Raw genomic sequence first — 16,993 nt, 5'->3', positions numbered from 1 at the left:
CAGAAATAAACGTTGTCACCAGTAACAGTTGGGTCACATGAATGTATGATTCAGGCTCAGTGGAAATAGATCATGTACTGTATGTCTTGCACTGTGAGGCTGCTCCATAATTGAATGAGATTGCTTCGATCATGAGTCACAAGGTCACAGGCTCAATCCACAGCCGTGGGTTTTAACCAACATTTTCTCCCTTTGCCTAACACTGGTACCATTCTTTTCACTCAGGCATATTGTTTTATGAACAGAAATGAATGAAGTATTATCAATAGTTGGCTATTCAGAAAAAGAAGTACACCTCTCAACAGGTTTTATGCTGCACCTCCAAAGGTTCATCTGTGGTTGCCATTTTCACCTTACCCATCATTTTAACAACCCACTTTTTATCTTATTTAGTGCATGGGCACCCATGCACATAAGCAGAGAACAAAGTTGCTGAATTGGCTACAAAAGAGTGGGGGAGAGGGGTACAAAACAATTGAAATTGTGCCTGGCGTGGCCACAAGATTGCAGACTTTTAAAGTCTGTAATAACAACTGCTAAATTGACCATAAATTTCCATTCCAGACTATCTTATATGTGGTCTTGTCTGTGGGATAAGCATGTTTGTGCTTGTGTATGAGTGGTGGTTTGTGCATGGAAACTGTCAAATGTAAAAGCCTAAATGAGCAAATAACAAAGCGTATTGCCATGTCAGAGAAGTCAGGAGGGAAAATAAGTCCTCTCAATGTCAAGAAGGAAAGAAGGCAACAAACAAACAAAAATAGAAAGAAAGAACAAAAAAGAAAAATCCAGTTGTTGTACCAGTCAGGGGAAATGCCAAAAAACATGGTCAGGCCAGTTGATCGTAGTGAACACACACCTCATGCCTCCGAGTCCTTTCAGCCTTCCTTTGAAACCATCCTTTCCAACCAAAGCCTCTTGTCACAGGTGGAGGACTTCCAGAATAATTACTTCCAATGCTCAAATGCTTCCCTTTTCTCTGCTCTTCTATTCTCAGTCCTTGTGAAATGCATTTCAAACATTCATTTTCATTTCAGTTTGACCCAGGAGAAAACACCTGCCATGACCGAAAACGGCTGTGTTTTTCTTCCCCAGCAGACACTTAACTCAACTATTCCTTCACTTGATATTTCACTCAGTTTACAGCAAATTACATCTTAACATTAACTTGATAGGCTGTGAGGATGGTTGAATGAAATGAGAAGGGGTGACTAGGTGGAATATATTGATTTTTTTTTTTTTTTTTTTGCAGGTTTGGAACTATTTGTTTAGTGATATCATTTTTAAAGGCAATTTAGTGACTAAAGAGTCTGTGCAAAATGCTCTTTGGTGTATGTTTTATGTGCACGTGTGCAGAAATTGTTCTGACCTCATACTGTAATTAGAGCAACTAAATTGTATTTAACTGCTGAGAAAGAAAATTGTGATTTATGGAAGCATATTAAGAAATAAATCAATTACCTTTGTTTTTCAATGAATTGGTGTTCCAAAAGGGTTCTCTTTCTAACCAAACCTACAAGCTTGAATATTTTCCCTATTGCTATTGGCTATTGCCAAAGCCAAAGGTCACTATAAATAGTTATTTCTGAAGCAGAAATGATTTGATGTTGGCCCACAGTAACCGATGGCCATTTTTCTACAAACCCACTCAATACAACAAAATATTTGTTGAAAGTATTTGGGCCTTATAACTGTCAGGTGTAGCACTTATTAAGTATGGCTGTAGTTGACTGTTAGGAATTATGATATAAGGAGACTTCAGGCTTTAGGATGTAAATTTGAGAAAAGTGACCAGAATGGGACTGGTTGGATTAACAATCCAACAAGACACTGAAAAACTCCAGTGGAAAATAAATAAATATTCAAGGCAAAATAATCTTATCTTTGGTGGTCCAACAAGAACCCCCCAAGCATATCAAATCCCTATGTGATTACATATGCTCGGCTTCTCAAATATAGTGTTAGGATCCATTGTTAAAAATTTTCCTCATAAAGTTCTTGAATAGGTAAAAAAATGGCAACGTCTCATTAAAAATAGAAATGAGATTTGTGAATATGGTACAGTAGACAAATCTCAGTAAGACCAAATATCATTGCTGGTGAAGTGCAATGTCAACGGCAATGGAAAAAAGTCAATATCTACCTGAGGCACAAGTCTCAAACTCTAGTCCTCAAGGGATGCTGTCCTGCAACTTTTAGATATCTTTGTGCTTCAGCACCTGGCTCCAATATTAGCTCACTAGCAGAGCTCTCCAGAACTTTATGGTATACATGTGAGGTAATTTCAACATTTAAGTCAAATGTGCACAAGGTCTCTGAAAAGCAGTTTGAGATCCGTTATCTGGGGTTAGATTATTCTTTAGACTAAAAAGATTTCCATATCACAGATGATTATTTAAATAATAAAAAAAAAAACAAGCTAAATAATATTCTTTACAGATTTAAGAGTGCATCCATCTGCCTCAGACTTTGTGGCAAGACCTGTGCAATTATACGATTTTGTACATGAAGTCTACATAGTTTGGCCTTGTCCATGCTGTCGTTCCAAAATTTCTTTGCATGGGGACCTGCCACAGTATGGGATCGCAGTTCTGATGACAGGCGAAAGGGCAAGTCAAGTCTCCCACTGCTTATGAAGGACAAAAGCTAGTCATAATAAGTCAAGGCTGATCCCTGGACCTTGGGCCCCAGCAAAAAGGAAGACAAAGCGTTGAGTTCTCCTCACAAAGGCAAGTTATTACAGCCGGGAAACCTCACGTTGCTACACTGTCACTCAAAGTCCGACCTTACAGAGAAGCAAGGCTGGGCTATTTTTCTTCATTTAATTTGAGGAAATCAAAGGCATTTTCCCTTTCACTCTCTCCAAACCTACTCCTCAAGCACTCTTTACCCCATTCCCTTTTTTAACTTTCTCATTACTTCCACTTGCTCCTGACTCTCCAATTACAGGATAGTCTTTCATCTCCACAGCCAAGGAATGGAGTGATAGGATCAGGAGGAAGAGTGAAGAAAGAGGCTTTGTGGCCCTTTAGCTCCCCCCATTGATACCTCACCCTGCCCTTTTAATAACCCTAGGGCCATTTGGGTCACTCCAATACTGTGACTTACACAGGGTTGCCTCTGTAAAGATATAGCACACTGCCATATACTGTAAACTATCTCATCATGATGGCATTCCTACCTGACAACACCAGGACTTGAAGTCTCAAGTCTCAAAACCTTTCTGTTATTTCAAACAGTTTTGCAAAGTTGCTGTTTGCATAACAATGGAAAGGGTTTTAAAACAGTATTCGTCATTTGATTTTTTTTTTGTTTGTTTGTTTGATAAGATAAATAAAGCATACGTCCATAGAGTTACATGTTTGTTTGTCACAAGGTTTTTGGAGTTATTAACAATGCTTTTCACACTGTCTTTAAAAGCCTTGACAGTTGTCTTAAACCAATATTCCACATATATGCATGCAAATATACAACATTTTAATTTAAGTCCTTACAGTTTAAAAATATCCATGACAGGTTAACTGGTCCCATTTATCCATGAGTTGTCTTGTGTAGATAGATGTTGCCCTGGACTGGTAACCTCTCCAGTCCATCACAGGGCAGTCGCTACTTCTCGCCCTGTACTGCTGGAGATTTTCACCATGGATGGATGAATGATTTCTTGGGTAGAAGGGATTCTTGAGAATGTGGTTGAAGGCCAAATGGTTCTTCTGTGGGTTGCAACAATTATCAGCAATGGGTCTCATACACCTCTTATGTATTTAACTCTTAGAAAGGGACCAACACATATTTTATGTGTTGGGCTCTATATCACCCCTCTAAGCTGCACTCTGTTTTCATGTATCAAAACTTAGATCTGTGTAGGGCATAGTCCACTCAATTGAAAATTTCTGAATGGCAAGACAATTGAAGTTTTGTGAAACAGACTGATAACTTCTAGATTATCAGTCTATAAGTTATCAAACTGATAACTTATAGATCTTGTAGATGTTGTAGTCACGAAAAGGGGGTATGAACTGAGTTTTTTTATTGTATATATGCAAACGTCACCATTCACATTTAGAGGAGAGATTGTCTTACATATGTAGAAAACAAACGTACCTGGTATCAGCCAAATTACCTGACAATATTGTAGAGCTTGATCTTGTTTTGTAGTAGTGGCCATCCTCATCTTTTTCTCCCCCCTCCCACCTCCTGGCCTGTAGCTTTGCTCTCTTCCAGCCTGTTTTTTCTCTAGTGCATGGAGCTGCTACAGGCAAGATAAGACTGGTCTCCCCGAGTTGGGGCTTAGCATAATCCCTCTTCCCTCCCTAAAAAAAAAAAAAAAAACTGTTCTCAAACTCATCAGCACACAGTTGAAGAAGAGAAGAGGAAGTGATGGAGAAAGAGACAGTCATGGGGTGGGTGGTGTAAAGGGTAAGAGGGCTGGGAGGAAATCAAAGAAAGTGGAACAGGGAGTATAGTAAGACTGCTGCCAAGTATTAGCAAAATTTCACCAGGCATGAAAATTGTACAAAGGAATGTGTGCAGCAGCAGTGGCATTGGAGAAAAGAGGAGGAACAGTTCTGCATTCCCGATGATCAGAGTATGAGCTAATCCTTTGACAAGGGGGTCTGGAGAAACCCAATCCCAATGCCCAAAGGCCTGACATGCCTAAAGCTGGCATCCCAACTCCAGTGGCAGATTTCAGACGATGTGTTTGTTAGCTGGTGCCATTTACTGCCACTGAATATGGTGGCAAGAAGACAAAAAGTTAGTAGATGCGGTACAGAAACGTAATAGATTCTCCACATCCACAACAAAAATTATTTTGGTTGAACCAAGCGACTATGAATAGATAACCGGGGGGGGGCAAATAGATATGGACAATACCCTTTTATGGAGTTCCTCTGCTTTAGGTTTATTGCCACAACTAATGGTTTCAAATCAGGTAAAAAAAAAATTATTGTAAATCACCGATAACTCAAATAAACAAAAAGGCAGTTTTCAACATATCATTTTCCAGCTAACTTTTTTCAGGGACAATTTGTTTTGACAATTTAATATTTGTTTAATATAAGTTTTAAATTAAATTGAAAACTCCTCTTTGTATTTACTATAGTGTTCTTTGTCAGAAATGTATTTGATGACTCAGTAAATTTAATTGTGTCAAAAAATTTCCAGAAGAAATATGTTAAGAGGCAAGTATTGTTTGTGCTAAATTCTATATGAAGGCATGTCTATGGTGGGTGAGTGGTTTACAGCAGCATGCATTTAGTACATAGTATAAGACCCGATAGTCTTGTCCTATTTTCAGTTCTCAAGAGATGCAAGAAGACAAAAGAAGAAAAACAAAAAGAGCTTTTGTCATACAAGTAGCTAAGAATCAAAGAAGAATGGAGACCTATGCAAAGTAAACAAAACAATGAAAATGACAGCAGGAATGTGGCTATGAACATTAAATAGGACAAATTATTATTCTGACACTGGGGTTCAGTCTTGTGGAAGAAAGCATATTCATCTTTTAATATTGGCTACTTTTTTAAAGTAAAACTCAATTTACTGTCAAAGAAAATAATAGATTACTCATCCCAATATGGAGTAAAATACAATGATGTGGCAGATACAACTAGGTGTGATGATTTCCTCCAGCATTCTAATGTCAAGATAAGTTGTATGAGGACAAAAGCATAATTAGTGGACAAGAAAGAGACATATAAGCAACATATATAAAAATAGCAATAATCTCTCTTTGGTGCAGTAAAATAACTTTTATTTCTTGTGGATAATGATTCTGTTACAAACTATGCAGTTTGATTAGTATTGTCACTGTTTTACTGACCTGATAATGTTGTGATGACTGACAACTATTTGGATTTTTTTGACATTTTTAGAGGCTTTTCCACTCTTGCCTCAAGACTCAATGGGTTCTTTGTTATGAAGCTAAATCTAGACAAGCATGAAACTCCCGTTAGAAGTTAAAGACAGAAACATGTAAGATTCTATCATCTTTTGTTTTGACATTTCATAGAAGATTTCATTTTATGTTTTTTTTCCCCACTTCATGCCACAAAATCCTATTATGTCAAGAAGCAAAACATTTGTTTAGTATAAAGGCCTTAGTTCTTTTGATGGCAGCAGCAAAAACACAAGGATGTGAAAAAATATTTGACTAACTTTGGAGTCCACAATTCTCTTAAGGGTTCCATATCAATAGAAAATTAATTACATTCAGAAGAAAAAAAACATCAGTTGGTGATCTGAAGCTGGCAAGTGATTGATTAAGGCTGTTTTCTTCTCAACAAACAAGTTCCAATGACTGGAAATTTACGCATATTTTTATTTGTGGTGAACTATGACTTGTAGAGCTTAAGTTTTTGACAATGAGTTTTCCTGAAGAGCTATCCATCATGTCACTCTGTTGGCTGTGAGAGTATATTTATGGCTGATTAGGTTTAGTGAAAGCTCATTTACATGGTAGTCTGAATGTGCGTGACTGTTACTCGGAGAGTAAACGCTTTCACCTGTTACAAAGGATAAATGCCTCTTTACATACATGTGTATTTCCTGGCTGTCATGAATCCATAGTTATGGTTTTCAAAACATACTGAGTTTTTAAATGTTTTTGATTTGAGTAATAAAATAAAACAAGACTGCATTATTTGATAGCTAAGATCATTTTAATGTATGTATGATTGAACTTGAATTGACTTTTTTCACTGAAAATAGATTAAAACACATCTTGGCATATTGCCAAGATCTATTTGCAACCAGTATGGTCTGAAATGCAAAGAAAAAAACATGTTAGTAACTTTCTAATTATTACTTCTCCTCTAAGATGCCTTTTATACATAGTGGCTCTATAAAGCATTTAGAAGGGAAAAATAAACTATTCTACTGAGAGATGTTTATAATTGGTTCTCCATATGTATTTAGATTGGTTAAAGATTTTATAATGATTCTTTAATGCTACCCTGGAAAATTCCCATGTTTACCTCGGTGTAACTACTTTCTTCTAATCATTTGATTTATTACATTGCATCTTAAACACTACATTATGTGAGGTAGGGAAACCCCCTGAAATATGGCAGGATCTCAGACTTAATGAAATGTTTAAAAAAGATTCTTGATTAGTGGGGGCAAAGATGGATTTGTTGTCTTGCCAGTTGGTCGTCTCGGCTTCACGCAGAACCTGAGCTGAACTCAAAGCTGAACTGAGAGCTCCCTAAAAGTCATTTATTTTGTCTTGTGAAAATGCATGTTTCCCCAAGACGTCTTAGCTCTCAGTCTGATCTTAACAAACAGTAGTCAGGTCATAATTCATCTTGTCAGGCCAAGAGTTAAAAAACAGATTTCACGAACAAAAACCAACTTATTAACTGTATATTATATCGAAACATGAACACTTGCGCTTCTGCTCAAACTGAACACACATTTATAAATTCAGAAAAAACCTATTGTGTAAAACATTATAAATTTCAGAATGATGCTCTTATATTTACAGACTGATCACATCATTCTCACATGTCCATTACTGAAACAGTTTGTACATCATCCGTTATAATTCTATAGGCTCTGCTGCCTTCTCCCTATGGACCTGCTGTCATCTGAACAAATACACTGCTCCGTCAGAAACAGCCAATCAGAGCAGGGAGGCGGGACTTAGGGCTGATTGGTTGTTTTTGACCAGGAGCGGGTGCATTTCTTTAGATGGCAATAGTAGCACCGGGCAGAGGTGGAAGAGCTCAATCTTTTCACTTATTATATGTCTCATTATACTGTTATGGTGACATTTGTTACAATTGTGTAAAACTATATATTTTTGTAAACGTTGCATAGTGCGGCTTTAATAGGCACTGATACATTTATTTATTAAGCTCACATGAGAGTGTATGTGGGCAAAATCAACTCGAAGAGTAAAACAAAGAAAAACATGTGTTTTACCAATTGAGTTCTGTAAACAATCAACATCATCATAGTGAGCATTTGAAACAGTGTTTTTTAGCTTCTTAATATAATTTTAAATAAAATACACATTTGAGTGTTTTTTTACTACTTTCATCACATTTTTAACAAGTAATCTAACACCATTGAACAATTCAGCTTCTGGTGGTTATCCTTGAATGAAAATAATAATAATAATAATCTTTTAAAAGAAACAGTGACTCAACTCCAAATGCTGGGCGTACTGCCAAACTAAACGTATACTGTAAAAGAGGATGTGGCATACCAGACCAGCGGCATGATGCTGGGAATATTTGGCTGATGTACTGAGTGTGGGAGGGAAAAATATGAAAACAAGCATAACTGCTGTTGTGCTCTATAATTACTACGTCTAAATGATGTCGAGGCAACATCCAACCTGCAAGAAAACAGGTTGGAGAGAATAATTAAATTGTCACCACATGGCCATTTATCTTACTAAAGGTACGTTTTTATAGATCATTAAAATACTTTTGAAGTTTTGAGTTCAAAGGAAAACTGAAAAGCTGGTTCTTCCGTTGTTAGGATTTTATTTTTTTGTCTTTTTTTTTTTTTTTTTGCAGAGCTCTAATAGTGCAAGTGTGGATTTATTGAACAACCAGATGTAAATCACTAACTCTTGAATTTTCCAACTACATCTTGCAGTTTACCAAGACAAAAATAGTGGGAGAAACACTAATAAATAGAATAGAATAGAATAGAAGTACTTTATTCATCCCAGCAGGGAAATTACTTCGCAGTTGCAGCATAAAGTTAATTGTTTAAATATGAAAAAAATGGATTTGCTACTACAGCAGAGTAATGGTGAAGCATTTTTTCAAACATGTGAATGATATAATAATAACCAAAGCAATAACAATTTCATAAACTTGAAAAGATATTATGCTGTCTGGGAACAACAATAAAGAGAGACCAGTTTGCAAAGGCAGCTCTTCATTCTATCTTTTTAAATATCAGACTATATAAATGCAAAATGATTAAAGTATTCAGGGATAAGTAATAGTATTTTACATTTTTGAAAAATGCTGAATGAGCTCTAAAATAAAATGTGAATTGTTAATACTGTTACTTGAACACATGCCAAAGCGTAGCAAGATGTCTCTGATGCAAATTAGGATGATGCAGACATATCTCATTTTGGTTCACATATCTAAGTGTACCAGGACTGGTATGTGTTGCTGGGAACAGATTTCTGCATGGGATAACACAGATGTCATGTCAGCAAAGTTAACTTAGGGAGCCTTTGGATTGACTAAAAGCCTGCGTGCCAGATGTGATTTACTGGTCATTTATGGTTATGTCCTATATGAAAACTACGGCTATCTTGGCAAAATGTAACTATACCAGTTGAACATTGTTACATTTCATTAGATAATAAACTGCAACAGACGCTATTACCTGTTTGCCTCTCAGAGGGCTGAAGAAAGGTTGTAGGTTGGGTAAGATGAACATGGTCATTGTTTTTCTCATGAGGAACTGAACAAAAGAGTCCACAGGGGTCGTCTTTTGGTGTCACCATCACAAACACATTAAAAATCCCACTAACGAGGCGTGCTGTGGTGGCGCAGGGGGTTAGCACACCCCACGTTTGGAGGCCTTAGTCCTCGACGCAGACATCGTGGGTTCGACTCCCGGTCCTGACAACCCTTGCCGCATGTCTTCCCCTCTCTTCACCCTCCTTCCTGTCTGCCTACTGTCACAGAAATACGAGCCACTAGTGCTGCAAAAACTCTAAGGGGGAAAAAAAAATAAAAAATCCCACTGACAAATCCCACTTACAGTTTCATGCAAATATTCACATTGACTTTCTTTTTTAAAGAAGTACCACAAAAAAAGATATAAATTATATATTTTGAACATAATATAGCTTATGTTTTATATTAGGTCCCCAACGTTCCCTTACTGTTTCAATCATTGTTCTCTTTTTACTGAATTCTCCAAAAGACACTTTAAAAAATTGCACGTGATATGCTTTTTCATGCCCTAACTACACTGAATTATGCATTGGTTGTGCTGCTCATTACTTTTAAGTGGCATTAAAACCATTTTTTGTTCTGAGCCTCTAAGTCCAAATGAATTTATTTCCTTTTTTCACCATGTGTTTTTCAATTCTCATTGTCCTAATCAGCATCAGGATTTTCCACCACAGATTCTCAATTACCCTAATGAAATGATAGTTCAAGGGCAAAATCACAAGATTTTCAAAGAAATTCTAAGATCACTGAGAAACAAGATGCAGACTATAAGCCCAATACAATTATCACGGCACTCAGAGTGGTTGATCTCAAGTTATTCACTCACAAACCGCATGCTTAAAGAGAGATTGATTTGATAGTCTTACAGTGGGAGAAATAAAACACAAGGTTTCTCAAAGTCAATGTGTGCATCTTTTTATCACGGGTGCATCTCTCAGTTCTGCTCATCAAACTTGACATTGAGTATGAACACATTCTTTAAAGAATCCTCAGACTGTGCTGCAAGATAAGGCAAAACATTAGCTAGTCTATAAGTCCAATTCCAACAGAATGTTTCAAATCATTTTAATTTATAATATCTAACATATGTAGTCAGAACAATCTGCTTTGCAGTTAGTGTATATTTATTACATCTTTCCAACATCATTTCACACAGTCACCACATGTTATATTTTAAAATATCTTTTTTTTCATTTCCTCCCAAGTATCCTAATTGAAATTAGTGTGAGATGACCAGTGTCTTTAATAGGCACTGATACATTTCTTTATTAAACAATACCTTACTCAGTGAATATACACAGGCTCATCTTGGTCTGTTTTTATTTTTTTATTTATTTTTTTTATTTTATCCATTCTGTATTTGTCCAATGTTGTTTCTCTGATAGCAGTTCTGGTCAGTCTTTTCTCTACAGATGTATTTTTAAATAAGCAAGGGAACTTGTTGCATGTGTGCCCATGCCAAACATAAAAATGAGCTTTAACCTTTCCTTTGTTCCAAATAATTGGAACCTAAAGGATGACGAGTCAATCATGACACTGCCTGCTTTGATCGACACAACCTGAAAATATAACAGACAGTCTATTGGAAAGAATTAGGTGTGCTAACTGCATTTAACTTCATCTGCTGCATTATTGGCTACAGCTATTGATTTTCCTTTCGTGATATGGAGATTCATTCACACGCAAGAGCCCATCTCATCCTTGATAACTTTTTAACCTTGACAAATGTGCATGCTGACGCAGTCCTGAAAACATGTTTGGTCCAAAGACTAAACTGATGAGCTGGCATGCATTAGCTTAGTTTCCATGTTTCCTTAGGGTTTAGGAGTAGCCTAAAGCAGCTCACTTTATTTATTATTTTTTTATTTATTATTTTTGTGTAGGTGTGTGTGGGTGGGGGGAAACACATTCTCGGTGTGCATGTAGGTGTGTGTGTCAGTGACCCTTCTAATGCAGGTGTGTGAATGCATGTAAGCCTGTCAAAAGCACTTGGAAATGCCAAGGTGAAGGAAAGACCGACCCTCTCCACCTGTCCCTGACTCCCACCTCAGAGCTCTGTCTGCCTCACACTTCCCTACTTTATACATAAGCGTACACGCAAGTGATTGATTAAGCCAGAAAACCTAAGGCACAAGGGTGAGTAATAGGAAAACGGAGGTGGAAAAATGTTCAGACTAAATCCGTCTCGAGTCTTTGTCCCGGTTAGTCAGGTCTGACAGACAGACGCTCAGACAACCTATGCATCCAGCTGTGGCGTCAACTGTCTGAAGCGTCATGGTGAAGAACGCTGAAGAAATGCAAACCTAAAAACAGATCAGTGTTGAATTTCTATTCATTTACCATGCACCATTAATTACAGTGACTCAAAGGATGAATGTACACTGCAATTTTATGAAAGGGTGCGGAGCAAAAACTCAGACATGTGACAGGCTATGGCATGTTTCAAAGTCACGCTCAGGTGATTTGTTTTTGCAACAAGAGTCTCCATTTTTCTTTTATTCTTGTCAAGGGGAAGAGGTTTGTCTGTCAGCTACAAGTCATGGTGATATCCGATGACGGTTTTTTTCTCTTTTTTTCTTCCTCTTTTCCACCCAGTTTCCGAGCTTTAAAGAGCCTTGTTGACATGAAATGGGGTGAATCCATCGCAGATGAAAGAGAATACCTTGTCAGCTTGGAGAACAACAAAGATCTTTTCGAAACTTCGTAGACTTGGAATGAAAATGGCCTCTCCACACTGCTCCTCATAGGTATGGATTTCCAAGACTTGTGAAAATAAACACTTTTCTTAGCAACTCAAGCACTACCAGCACACTGTCACGCAACAATTAAAACACCTTTCCTTTAGAAATGCTAGAGGACCGTTGTCAAAGAAACAAAAAAGTATTAAAGAATTTTGTTTTTACATATATGTGACAAAATTTTATTAAATTGCTTTTTGGGATATTTTGATATCTTTTTTATTAGGGCGCTTTTACTGACATCAATTCTTTATTACACCAAGTATTTGCAGATGTGGAGAAAAAAATAAAGAAAAAGAATCATGTGCAGCATGCTGAACATTTTCCATAAAAAATCATGTGATTCATATTTCTTCCAATATCATCTTCTGAAGGTGGAAAGCATGATTCTCAAGCCCTCATAGCCATCAATTTTCATTTTATGAGGTAATTCAATAAACTGCCATAATGGGCTCAAAGAAATTGACATCTTTCCTCAATGCTAAATTAATTTAACCTGGCAAGCTACTTTGTGTAAATATAAATAAATAACCCTGATATGGTAGATTAAATCAGGGAGTTTTGAGAAAGAGAGCTTCAGGGACAACTAATTATTCAGGGGAAATGGGGGAAATGTCAGATACAAATTACCAGCTTTGTTGGCAACAGGAGCCTTTTCTGCTCAAAATGGAAACTCTACTGGTCTGGAAGGCAGAACCTGACACCAGGTTGTCAGTGCACATTAAGAGTTACAAGTGACTTCAACAAAAGGACATACTTAGATATTTTCTGATCAATTTACAGCCAATAAATATTTGACAACCTGGAGGGAGTACCAAACTGTGTAGAGAACATTGAGATTTCACTCTAGATGGTTGAACAATCTTTAAGACCGTACAATAAATTACAGGGATATAATCAATCAATCCATCCATCCATTTTCTAACACCCTTGTCTCCAGTGGGGTCAGGAGGGGTGTTTGTGCCTATCTCCAGCGAGAGGGTCAGTGTATAATGTTATTAAAAAATATTAAATATTATAATAAGTTTTACATATATGACGGGTGTTAAGAAAGCTGTATGAAAGGTTAAAGACAAGCACTTCAATATCTATATAGATCTATAGATCTATATAGATATAGATAGATATTTATATAAATAGATATAAAGTACAGAGCAAACTTGTCCAAACTTTTGGTCTGTACTGTATATCTATCTATATAGATAGATAGATCTATATCTATCTAGATAGATATAGATCTATCTATATACATATAGTATTGATATTATAAAAGTGCCAATTTGCATTCACTATAAAGCACACTGAATCTTTTTAGACTGTGGCAGGAAGCCGGAGCACCCGGAGAGAAACCTACAAACTATTTATAAAGTTTAATTACAAAATTTATTTTTTATTCGCACCTCAAGAGAATTTAGAGAGACCAATTAACCTGACAGTCATTTTTTAGGACTATGGCAGGAAACTATGGTACCAAAACTATGGTCCAGGGACCCCAGTTTGAGAAAGAATCTAATCTAATCTACTATTATCTGACACTTTGATCACTCTGATTTAAGGGGATAAAGCAGATGAGATTAACAATGATTTTCCAAAATGAAAAAAAGAAATTAAATGATATTTGCAGTTTGTCTTCAAGCTGTGAAAAGGTGCATAGACCCTGCATTCATAGTGATATATGTAACTGGGTCCATATTGTTAGTTATATATTTTCACAAAATATTTTATTTAATTTATTTGTGCTCTTATACTTGACTGTCCTTGTGTTCCTCTGACCTAATTCTAGAGCTGAGAAATAAACATCTATATACATCTATATATACAGTATTAATTATAATAGTAATCTGTAATTATAGTCTAAATCATTGGAATGGATTTTAGAATTTTAATCATCATCTTAGATAATGTTGCCAACAATTAAACATTAACCTTCTGATACTTGTTCTATATAGTACAGGCAGCACTGCATTTCATCAAAACCTCAAATGTCACAAAGGCATTGACCTGAAAACTTTTGTTATTTATCTTGCATTGCGATACATGCCAACATCAGGGCACCATGCAGCCAAATTTGACAAGCAAACAGCAAACAAAGACACACAAAGCACTGCTCATCTATTCTGAACTCTAGATGGAAAGTGCGAGGGACAAGGACAAAATGTAATTTATCTTTATGAGGATAACAGTTCTCTTGCTTGAATTTATTCTCAAGCTTTCTTCTAATCTCTAAAAAACATTTAGAACAGTAAAAAGTAAAATAAAATAAAAACATAAATTCTGCATTAAAACCTATTGGTTTTGCTTAATCCTTCGTTAGAAAGTCAAATTTTCAATTAAAGTAGTTATTTCGGGGGTGGAAATTAAAAAATGCTCTCTACCAGTCACAGTGGCTGGAGGCAAAGGCAATGTTTGTTTGTTTTTTTGTTTTTTTTTTCTTTCGATTACAAACCCCACAAATACAAGCAAATTATAAAAAATGTATTATTTATTCTTAGCTCTATGAAAACCAATTTATTGACAAGAAGTTTACCATACAGATGTACATATACAGAATAATTTAACAAAGCATGGACACCTTAACATGGTTATAGTGTAATAAGTTAATTTGAAGTAATTACTAACGGCAAACTTCTAATTACACAACTGTCACATTCTTGCAATCATATGTTGAACATTTCCAAATTTTGGGTACAACTTTCCCTGATAGTATAAAGATGTGTCTAGTCATTTTAGAAGTATTTTTAAATTGCATCAATAGTTGTTTTCTAACAGTTTTATTATTTTTTTCCTTACTTACTACAATTATTACTAAAATATCTCAGAACGTGTTCATTATTAATTCCATGGGCCATCATCATTCCTGTGCTACTCCAGAGATTTTCTGACTACCTGGAGCTTAGAGTTAGTTTCCCCCTCACACACATCTGCCTTCCTGCCTGCATGAAACTTTTTCTATATGAACATTTTCACTCCTTCTTACCGGGCAGCAACAGCTAATCTGAACTCTTCCTCAATCTGCCCCAGGTCACGTCTGTCTCATCATCCTCCTCCGACTACAATAAAGCCCCTGAATCGCTAATTCCCTCTCCTTGTCCGCTACTGGATCTCCTCTAACGGTCAAAGTCAGTGTGGTAATTACCATATCGGTTAGTTTGACACATTTTTCTGAATGGGCTTATGTGCTTTTTAGCTTTTGTCGTAGGTTTTCTTACCGTCTCGTATCCGTTCATTTTCTCGGACTCGAGTTAGCTGAAACGGTGCTATATATAAACTTAGAGGGGAAGGGCAGGCCAAGGAGGACTGAGGGATTTCATTGGATAAGCCCAATGTCGTCAATAAAATCAACCAATGGGCTGTCGCAGTCATTAAAAATCTGATTTAATATAATTATTATTATTTTTTTTGTCAAATTATGACAGCGTAGGGCCGGCTGATATGGACAGTAAATGCATCACTCTGGACTCCAGATGGTCAGTCATCCCCTGGACAGAAATTTAAACTGAATGCAACTTTTTTTTTTTTTTTTCCCGTTCAAATTGTCGAGCCGCCACAGTGTCGGGTGCATTGCTCCAATCTACACGCCACTTCATACTTTTACCCGCATTTGGCCATTGGTCCGTGCTTATTTGCACCCTGAGTTATTTTAAATAGAACTTATCATATGGTTTATTTTTCCAAGGTAACCAATTTCGAATACCCTACTCAAGACTCTGCCATAAATATTTTTGGGGTAGATCTGCTGTACTTTGAGCATGTAACAATTCACATGCTCTAAATTTACCACACTGCACTCAACTTTTACATTAAGATGATGTGTTAGCCCATTTCATCATTTATTCATCCAGGCTAACAGTGTTGTCTATGGGGAGTCCATGATCCTCTCCTCTGAGATGCACTCCACATACAAAAAAAAAGAAATCCTTGCTACTGCAAATTGCATTCTCACGAAGGAACAGGCCATTTTGTCACAAATGCAGTTGCTTGCTCTTGAGAGATTCCGTATGACCAGTAATTGACTCTGAGATAGTGTCCCTGCCATTTCCCCTTGTCCCCAGCCGGGGGGTTTAGAGTCTAAGTAGCAAAGAGCCGCTTGCCTTGAGGAAGGCGGTAGCTGGATTAAGAAGTAGGTGCAGTAAACGCCATTAACACAACTAATAACGAATAGCTCTCTGGTGTGAGGGCAGTGGTAAATGGCCTAGCACGGTGGCATTTTAGCATTTTGCTCCACAGGGACTTCTACACTTAGCCTTTTAGGCCAGTCACAGTTCTTCAAGTCTGCTGGAGGCAGAACCAGAGAGTTGCAGAAAAAGGCATATTAATATAAAGAATTGCAAATAATGAGACTGTCCAGCATTTGGTAGAGCATTTTCTCTTGTACAGTAAAACATGATTCTGTTCAAAGTAATATTGTACTATTTTTGTATTTTGGAAATACTAACCATGGGCAGAAGAATGTGACTTGGTAAGAAAAACAGCTCTTTGTCCTATTCTGTTTGCTATGGACAGAGAGTCTGGGTGAAAAGATTGCTCAATAAGGTTTTTTTGCTGTTGTTTTTTTTTTTTTCTTATGGAGAGAGATGCACAAACAGTCGAATGTGCTTCTTAAGGAAGATAAAGGAGCAAGATTGTCAGCGTTGAGACTCATGTTGTCAGAGAGGACTTTAAACTCACAGAGAGACGGAAAAGAAAAACAGAGCACTCGTCTTAAGATTTATTTTTTAACAGCCAATCATTTTCATCACAGAAGAAATAAACAGCACTGCTTCACTAATCAGATCTAGAGAAGGTTGTGTCATTCATAAAATTGAGACAGAAGGTTAT

General features: G+C 36.7%; 1 long non-coding RNA gene across 1 annotated transcript in view; it reads right to left on the bottom strand.

Annotated features, from left to right (window-relative positions):
* Positions 1 to 3,495: 3,495 nt before the first annotated feature.
* The window catches only part of LOC122838493, a 69,840-nt gene continuing 56,342 nt past the window's right edge, over positions 3,496 to 16,993 (bottom strand). Inside the window, exons 3-4 of the long non-coding RNA XR_006371902.1 lie at positions 4,121 to 4,310; positions 3,496 to 3,710 (exon numbers count right to left, since the gene is read on the bottom strand). This is a non-coding gene — a long non-coding RNA (uncharacterized LOC122838493). The remainder of the gene's footprint in view (positions 3,711 to 4,120; positions 4,311 to 16,993) is intronic.

The sequence above is a fragment of the Gambusia affinis genome, linkage group LG10, assembly GCF_019740435.1.
Source record: "Gambusia affinis linkage group LG10, SWU_Gaff_1.0, whole genome shotgun sequence".
In the NCBI taxonomy this organism is placed as follows: domain Eukaryota; kingdom Metazoa; phylum Chordata; class Actinopteri; order Cyprinodontiformes; family Poeciliidae; genus Gambusia; species Gambusia affinis.
This window is presented reverse-complemented; position numbering and strand designations above follow the sequence as displayed.